Source organism: Aegilops tauschii, chromosome 3 (assembly GCF_002575655.3).
Source record: "Aegilops tauschii subsp. strangulata cultivar AL8/78 chromosome 3, Aet v6.0, whole genome shotgun sequence".
In the NCBI taxonomy this organism is placed as follows: Eukaryota; Viridiplantae; Streptophyta; class Magnoliopsida; order Poales; family Poaceae; genus Aegilops; species Aegilops tauschii.
The window spans coordinates 613,049,090-613,056,954 of record NC_053037.3 but is presented as its reverse complement, the minus strand read 5'-3'; positions in this window follow the sequence as shown (position 1 = coordinate 613,056,954).

The window sequence follows — 7,865 nt, the reverse complement described above, 5'->3', positions numbered from 1 at the left end:
ATGCATTACGCAACGAGTAAAGAGACTTGCCGGTAACGAGATTGAACTAGGTATGATGATACCGACGATCGAATCTCGGGCAAGTAACATACCGATAACAAAGGGAACAACGTATGTTGTTATGCGGTTTGACCGATAAAGATCTTCGTAGAATATGTAGGAGCCAATATGAGCATCTAGGTTCCGCTATTGGTTATTGATCGGAGATGTGTCTCGGTCATGTCTACATAGTTCTCGAACCCGTAGGGTCCGCACACTTAACGTTCGATGACGATTTGTATTATGAGTTATGTGATTTGATGACCGAAGTTTGTTTGGAGTCCCGGATGAGATCACAGACATGACAAGGAGTCTCGAAATGGTCGAGAGGTAGAGATTCATATATAGGACGATGGTATTTGGACACCGGAAGTGTTCTGGGTGATACCGGGTCACCGGAAGGGGTTCCGGGTAACCCCCGACAAAGATATGGGCTTAATGGGCCAAGTAAGGGAACACACCAGCCCACAAGGGGCTGGTGCGCCCCCTATAGGGCCAGCCACGTGGGGAGAAAGGGAAAGGGGAGGAGGAAAATGAAAGTATGAAGTAGGACTCCTACTTCCTTCCCCTCCCCCTCCTTCCTTTCCCCCTTGTCCAAATATGGTAGGAGGGATTGGACTAGGGGCCCAAGTAGGATTCCTCCTAGTTGGGCGCGCCCTAGGCTACCTCTGTGACGCCCCCGATTCAATCGTACACTAATCATACACGCAAACGTGTACGATCAAGATCAGGGACTCACGGGAAGATATCACAACACAACTCTAAAAATAAAATAAGTCATACAAGCATCATAATACAAGCCAGGGGCCTCGAGGGCTCGAATAGAAGTGCTCGATCATAGATGAGTCAGCGGAAGCAACAATATCTGAGTACAAACATAAGTTAAACAAGTTGCCTTAAGAAGGCTAGCACAAACTGGGATACAGATCGAAAGAGGCGCCGGCCTCCTGCCTGGGATCCTCCTAAACTACTCCTGGTCGTCGTCAGTGGCCTGCACGTAGTAGTAAGCACCTCCGGTGTAGTAGGAGTCGTCGTCGACGGTGGCGTCTGGCTTCCGGGCTCCAGCATCTGGTTGCGACAACCAGGTAGAATGGAAAGGGGGAAAAGAGGGAGAAAAGCAACCGTGAGTACTCATCCAAAGTACTTGCAAGCAAGGATCTACACTACATATGCATGGGTATCTGTGCAAAGGGGCAATATCGGTGGACTGAACTGCAGAATGCCAGAATAAGAGGGGGATAGCTAGTCCTGTCGAAGACTACGCTTCTGGCCACCTCCATCTTGCAGCATGTAGAAGAGAGTAGATGGTAAGTTCACCAAGTAGCATCGCATAGCATAATCCTACCCGGCGATCCTCTCCTTGTTGCCCTGTTAGAGAGCGATCATCGGGTTATATCTGGCACTTGGAAGAGTGTGTTTTATTAAGTATCCGGTTCTAGTTGTCATAAGGTCAAGGTACAACTCCGGGTCGTCCTTTTACCGAGGGACATGGCTATTCGAATAGATAAACTTCCCTGCAGGGGTGCACCACATAACCCAACACGCTCGATCCCATTTGGCCGGACACACTTTTCTGGGTCATGCCCGGCCGCGGAAGATCAACACGTCGCAGCCCCGCCTAGGCACAACAGAGAGGTCAGCATGCAGGTCTAAATCCTATGGCGCAGGGGTCTGGGCCCATCGCCCATTGCACACCTGCACGTTGCGTACGCGGCCGGAAGCAGACCTAGCCTAGCAGGCGTTCCAGTCCAATCCGGCGCGCGCCGCTCAGTCGCTGACGTCACGAAGGCTTCGGCTGATACCACGACGTCGAGTGCCCATAACTTTCCCACGTAGTTGGTTAGTGCGTATAGACCAAATGGCCAGACTCAGATCAAATACCAAGAACTCGTTAAGCGTGTTATTTTGAAGTAACCGCGGACGCCGACCAGGGCCAGGCCCACCTCTCACCTAGGTAGTCTCAATCTGCCCTATCACTCCGCCACAAAGATCCACACAGAGGGCCGTTGGGACAAAGGTCCTTTCAGCCCCCAATCCGTGATTCACTCGCGGGTGCTCCACGAGCCGACCCGACTTTAGTCACCACATGTATCATGTATAAAGTATATAGTATATACCCGTAACCACCTTCCGAGTGATCACGGCCCGATAGTATAGCATGGCAGACGGACAAGAATGTAGGGCCACTGATGGAATACTAGCATCCTATACTAAGCATTTAGGATTGCTGGTAAAGGTAACAACAGTAGTAGCAAGGACAGGCTATGCATCAGGATAGGATAAACGGAAAGCAGTAACATGCTACACTACTCTAATGCAAGCAGTATAGAGGAGAATAGGCGATATCTGGTGATCAAGGAGGGGGGCTTGCCTGGTTGCTCTGGCAAGAAGGGGTCGTCAACACCGTAGTCAGCCGGGGCACCAGCAGTGGCGTCGGTCTCGTAGTCTACCGGAGAGAAGAGGGGGAAGAAACAATGAATACAATGCAAACAGATGCATAACGATGCATGACAAAGGAAACAACGGTGTTAGGTGTGCCCTAACGCGGTAAGAGGTGATGCCGGCGAAGGGGGGAAACATCCGGGAAAGTATCCCCGGTGTTTCGTGTTTTCGGACAGATGAACCGAAGGGGGAAAGTTGCGTGTTCGATATGCTAGGGGTGTGTGGCGGACGAACGGACTGCAAATCCGGATTCGTCACGTCGTTCTGAGCAACTTTCATGTAGAAAGTATTTTCATTCGAGCTACGGTTTATTTTATATTAATTTTAAAAGATTTAAATCATTTTTAGGATTAATTTAATTATTTTAATTCAACATTATCCAGAACAGTGTTTGCTGACGTCATCATGATGTCAGCATGACGCCAGCAGTCAACAGAGGTGTTGACTGGGTCGCTGACGTGTGGGTCCCACTGGTCATTGACTGTTTAGTCAGCAGTTTAATTAGACAGAGTTAATTAGGTTAATTATCTAATTAGTTAATTTAAACAGAATTAATTAAGTTAATTATTTAGTTAATTAATTAATTGATATATATATTTTTAATTCCCTTTTTTTAGAAACGTTCTGGGGCGTGGGCCCCTCGTGTCATGGGCACAAGGCCTTAGCGGGCGCACGGGTGGCGGTTAACAGGGCGGCGCCCGAACGAGGGGCGGACCGGGCCGCAGCGGGGGGGGGGGGGGGGGTACGGGCGCCATAGAGCGCTGGCGGCCACGGCGGGGCGCTGCCCGGGCGCGGGTGCCGGCCAGACAGCGTGGTGGGGGCGGCATGCTGGCGAAGGGGCCGGCGGCGGTGGACGGAGGCGTTCTGGGGCGGACGAGCGGAGTCGGGCGGCGAGCGCGGCGACTACGGCAGCGCGAAACACGGCAGAGCAGTGGCGTGAGCGGTGGGCGCGGTGGCGCGAGCAGCGGCAGCTGGGCAGAGCGCGGCGGCAACGCGAGCAGGCTGCGCAGCCATCGGTGGGCTCAGCCGGGAGCGGGCAGAGGCGCGGGCGCCGGCGGGCGCGCGCCTGGGCGCGTCGAGGGAGCGGCGTGTACGGCCGGGGGGCATTCAGGGCGCGGCCAGGAGCGCGTCGAGCGCGCACGGGGGAAGCGGGCGGGCGCGGCCAGGGTCACACGCGCGTGTGCGGCGCCGGTGAGCGAGGCCCTAGCCGAAGTGGCCGGAGCAGGGGAGGGGGAGGAGATGCCGGGGCCTCACCACGGGGCCGTGGGGTCTAGGCAGTGGGGGTTGAGGAAGAGGACGGTGACGCGACGCCGATGAGGAGGAGATCCCGCGAGGGAGAGGAAGGCGACGGTGGCCGCGGCGTCGTGGGCGTCGGGGGAGAGGAGGCGCCGGCGAGGTGGTCCTAGGCTACGGCGGCGTGGTCCGAGCCCCCTTTTCCCGATCCAGATCCAAATTCCTAGGCATTTATTTGCACACCCCGAACATTTTTGTTTTAAATTTTTGAAAAACTTTTATTGTTGACATTATTTTGAATTTAATTTTTGAAAAGTTTTGATCCAACGCGATATTAACAACAGTAACCGGGGTGACGTGGCACCGTTAACGTGGGATTACTGTAGCTTAATTACCCGGGCGTTACAAAACTCCTCCACTACAAGAAATTTCGTCCTGAGATTTAAGAGGGGAGTAAGGGGGAAAGTTCTGGTTACGAAATTCAAACGATTCTTCTCGGTCTTTGTTGCTCTTCCCGAAGTAGTTGATCCCTTTTGGTGATGTCCTCATTTCTCTGCTCCAGGTCATCATGATGAAGTGGCCATCCTTCCTTCGGAGTCTTCATCATACTAACGAAAGCTCCCTCTCCCTCCTTTATATACGTGGGCAGGGCACCCCTAGAACACACATCAATTGTTCCTAGCCGTGTGCGGTGCCCCCCCTCCACAGTTAACACCTCAGTCATATCGTCGTAGTGCTTAGGCGAAGCACTGCGCCAGTAACTTCATCATCACCGTCGCCGCCGTCGTGCTGACGGAACTCTCCCTCGTCCTCAACTGGATCAAGAGCTCGAGGGACGTCATCGTGCTGAACGTGTGCTGAACACGGAGGTGCCGTACGTTCGGTACTTGGATCGGTTGGATAGTGAAGACGTTTGACTACATCAACCGCATTACTAAACGCTTCCGCTTTCGGTCTACGAGGGTACGTGGACACACTCTCCCGCTCGTTGCTATGCATCTCCTAGATAGATCTTGTGTGATCGTAGGATTTTTTTTGAAATACTGCGTTCCCCAACTGTGGCATCCGAGTCAGGTCTATGCGTAGATGTTATATGCACGAGTAGAACACAAAGAGTTGTGGGTGATAATAGTCATACTGCTTACCAGCAACGTCTTACTTTGGTTCGGCGGTATTGTTGGATGAAGCGGCCCAAACCGACATTACATGACCACGTTCATGAGACTGGTTCTACCGACGTGCTTTGCACACTGGTGGCTGGCGGGTGTCTGTTTCTCCAACTTTAGTTGAATCGAGTTTGACTACGCCCGGTCCTTGTTGAGGGTTAAAACAGCACACTTGATGAAAAATCTTTGTGGTTTTGATGCGTATGTAAGAACGGTTCTTGCTAGAAAGCAGCCACGTAAAACTTGCAACAACAAAGTAGAGGACGTCTAACTTGTTTTTGCAGGGCTTGTTGTGATGTGATATGGTCAAGACGTGATGATATATAAATTATTGTATGAGATGATCATGTTTTGTAGAAGTTATCGGCAACTGGCAGGAGCCTTATGGTTGTCTCTTTATTGCATAAGATGCAAGCGCCATATAATTGCTTTACTTTATCGCTATGCGATAGCAATAGTTGCAAAAGCAATAGTTGGCGAGACGACTATTTGACGACACGTTGATAAAGATCAAGATGAAGGAGATCATGGTGTCATGCCGGTGACAATGGAGATCATGACGGTACTTTGGAGATGGAGATCAAAGGCACAACATGATGATGGCCATATCATGTCACATATTATGATTGCATGTGATATTTATCTTTTATGCATCTTATTTTTCTTAGTACGACGGTAGCATTATGATATGATCCCTTACTAAAATTTCAAGGTATAAGTGTTCTCCTTGAGTATGCACCGTTGCGACAGTTCTTCGTGTTGAGACACCACGTGATGATCGGGTGTGATAAGCTGTACGTTCACATACAACGGGTGCAAGCCAGTTTTGCACATGTAGAATACTCGGGTTAAACTTGACGAGGCTAGTATATGCAGATATGGCCTCGGAACACTGAGACCGAAAGGTCGAACGTGAATCATATAGTAGATATGATCAACATAGTGATGTTCACCATTGAATGCTACTCCATCTCATGTGATGATCGGACATGGTTTAGTTGATATGGATCACGTGATCATTTAGATGACTAGAGGGATGTCTATCTACGTGGGAGTTCTTAAGTAATATGATTAATTGAACTTAAATTTATCATGAACTTAGTCCTGGTAGTATTTGCATATCTATGTTGTAGATCAATTGCACGCGTATAGCTTCCCCGTTTTATTTATGATATGTTCCTAGAGAAAACTAAGTTGAAAGTTGATAGTAGCAATGATGCGGACTAGGTCCGTGATCTGAGGATCATCCTCATTGCTGCACAGAAGAATTATGTTCTTGATGCACCGCTAGGTGACTGAACTATTGCAGGAGCAAATGCAGACGTTATGAACATTTGACAAGCTCGGTATGATGATTACTTGATAGTTTAGTACACCATGCTTTACGGCTTAGAACCGGGACTTCAAAAATGTTTTGAAACGCCATGCTGCATATGAGATGTTCCAAGAGTTGAAATTGGTATTTCAGACTCATGCCCGAGTCGAGAGGTATGAGACCTCTGACAAGTATTTTTGCCTACAAGATGGAGGAGAATAGCTTAACCAGTGAGCATGTGCTCAGAATGTCTGAGTACTACAATCGCTTGAATCAAGTGGGAGTTAATCTTCCAGATAAGATAGTGATTGACAGATTTCTCAGTCATTATCACCAAGTTACTGGAACTTCGTGAAGAACTATAATATGCAAGGGATGACGTAAACGATTCCCCGAGCTCTTCGTGATGCTGAAATCGGCGAAGGTAGAAATTAAGGAAAGCATCAAGTGTTGATGGTTGACAAGACCACTAGTTTCAAGTAAAAGGGCAAGGGAAAGAAAGGGAACTTCAAGAAGAATGACAAGCAAGTTGCCACTCCCATGAAGAAGCCCAAAGCTAGATCCAAGCCTGAAACTGAGTGCTTCTACTGCAAAGGAAATGGTCACTGGAAGCGGAACTACCACAGATACTTGGCGGATAAGAAGGATGGCAAAGTAAACAAAAGTATATATGATATACATGTTATTGATGTGTACTTTACTAGTATTCATAGTAGCCCCTGGGTATTTGATACTGGTTCAGTTGCTATGATTAGTAACTTGAAACAGGAGTTATAAAATGAACAAAGACTAGTTGAGGGCAAGGTGACGATGTGTCTTGGAAGTGATTCCAAGGTTGATAAGATCACCATCTTACACTCCCTTTACCTTCGGGATTAGTGTTGAACCTAAAATAAATGTTATTTGGTGTTTGCGTTGAGCATAATATGATTGGATCATGTTTATTGCAATATGATTATTCATTTAAGTCAAAGAATAATTGTTATTCTGTTTACATGAATAAAACCTTCTGTGGTCATACACCCAAGGTGAATGGTTTATTGAATCTCGATTGTGGTGATACACATATTCATAATATTGAAGCCAAAAGATGCAAGGTTAATAATGATAGTGCAACTTATTTATGGCACTGCCATTTAGGTCATATTGATGTAAAGCGCATGAAGAAACTCCATGCTGGTGGGCTTGGAATCACTTGATGCTTGCGAACCATGCTTCATGGACAAGATGACTAAGACTCCATTCTCCGGAACAATGGAGTGAGCCACTGACTTATTGGAAATAATACGTACCGATGTATGCAGTCCGATGAGTGTTGAGGCTCGCGGTGGGTTTCGTTATTTTCTGACCTTCACAGATGATTTGAGCAGATATGGGTATATCTACTTAATGAAACACAAGTCTGAAGCATTTGAAAAGTTCAAAGAATTTCAGAGTGAAGTTGAGAATCATCGTAACAAGAAAATAAAGTTTCTACGATCTGATCGCGAGGCGAATATTTGAGTTACGAGTTTGGCCTTCATTTGAAACAATGTGGAATAGTTTCGCAACTCACGCCACCTGGAACACCACAGCGTAATGGTGTGTCCGAACGTCGTAACCGTACTTTATTAGATATGGTGTGATCTATGATGTCTCTTACCGATTTACCACTATCGTTTTAGGGTTAT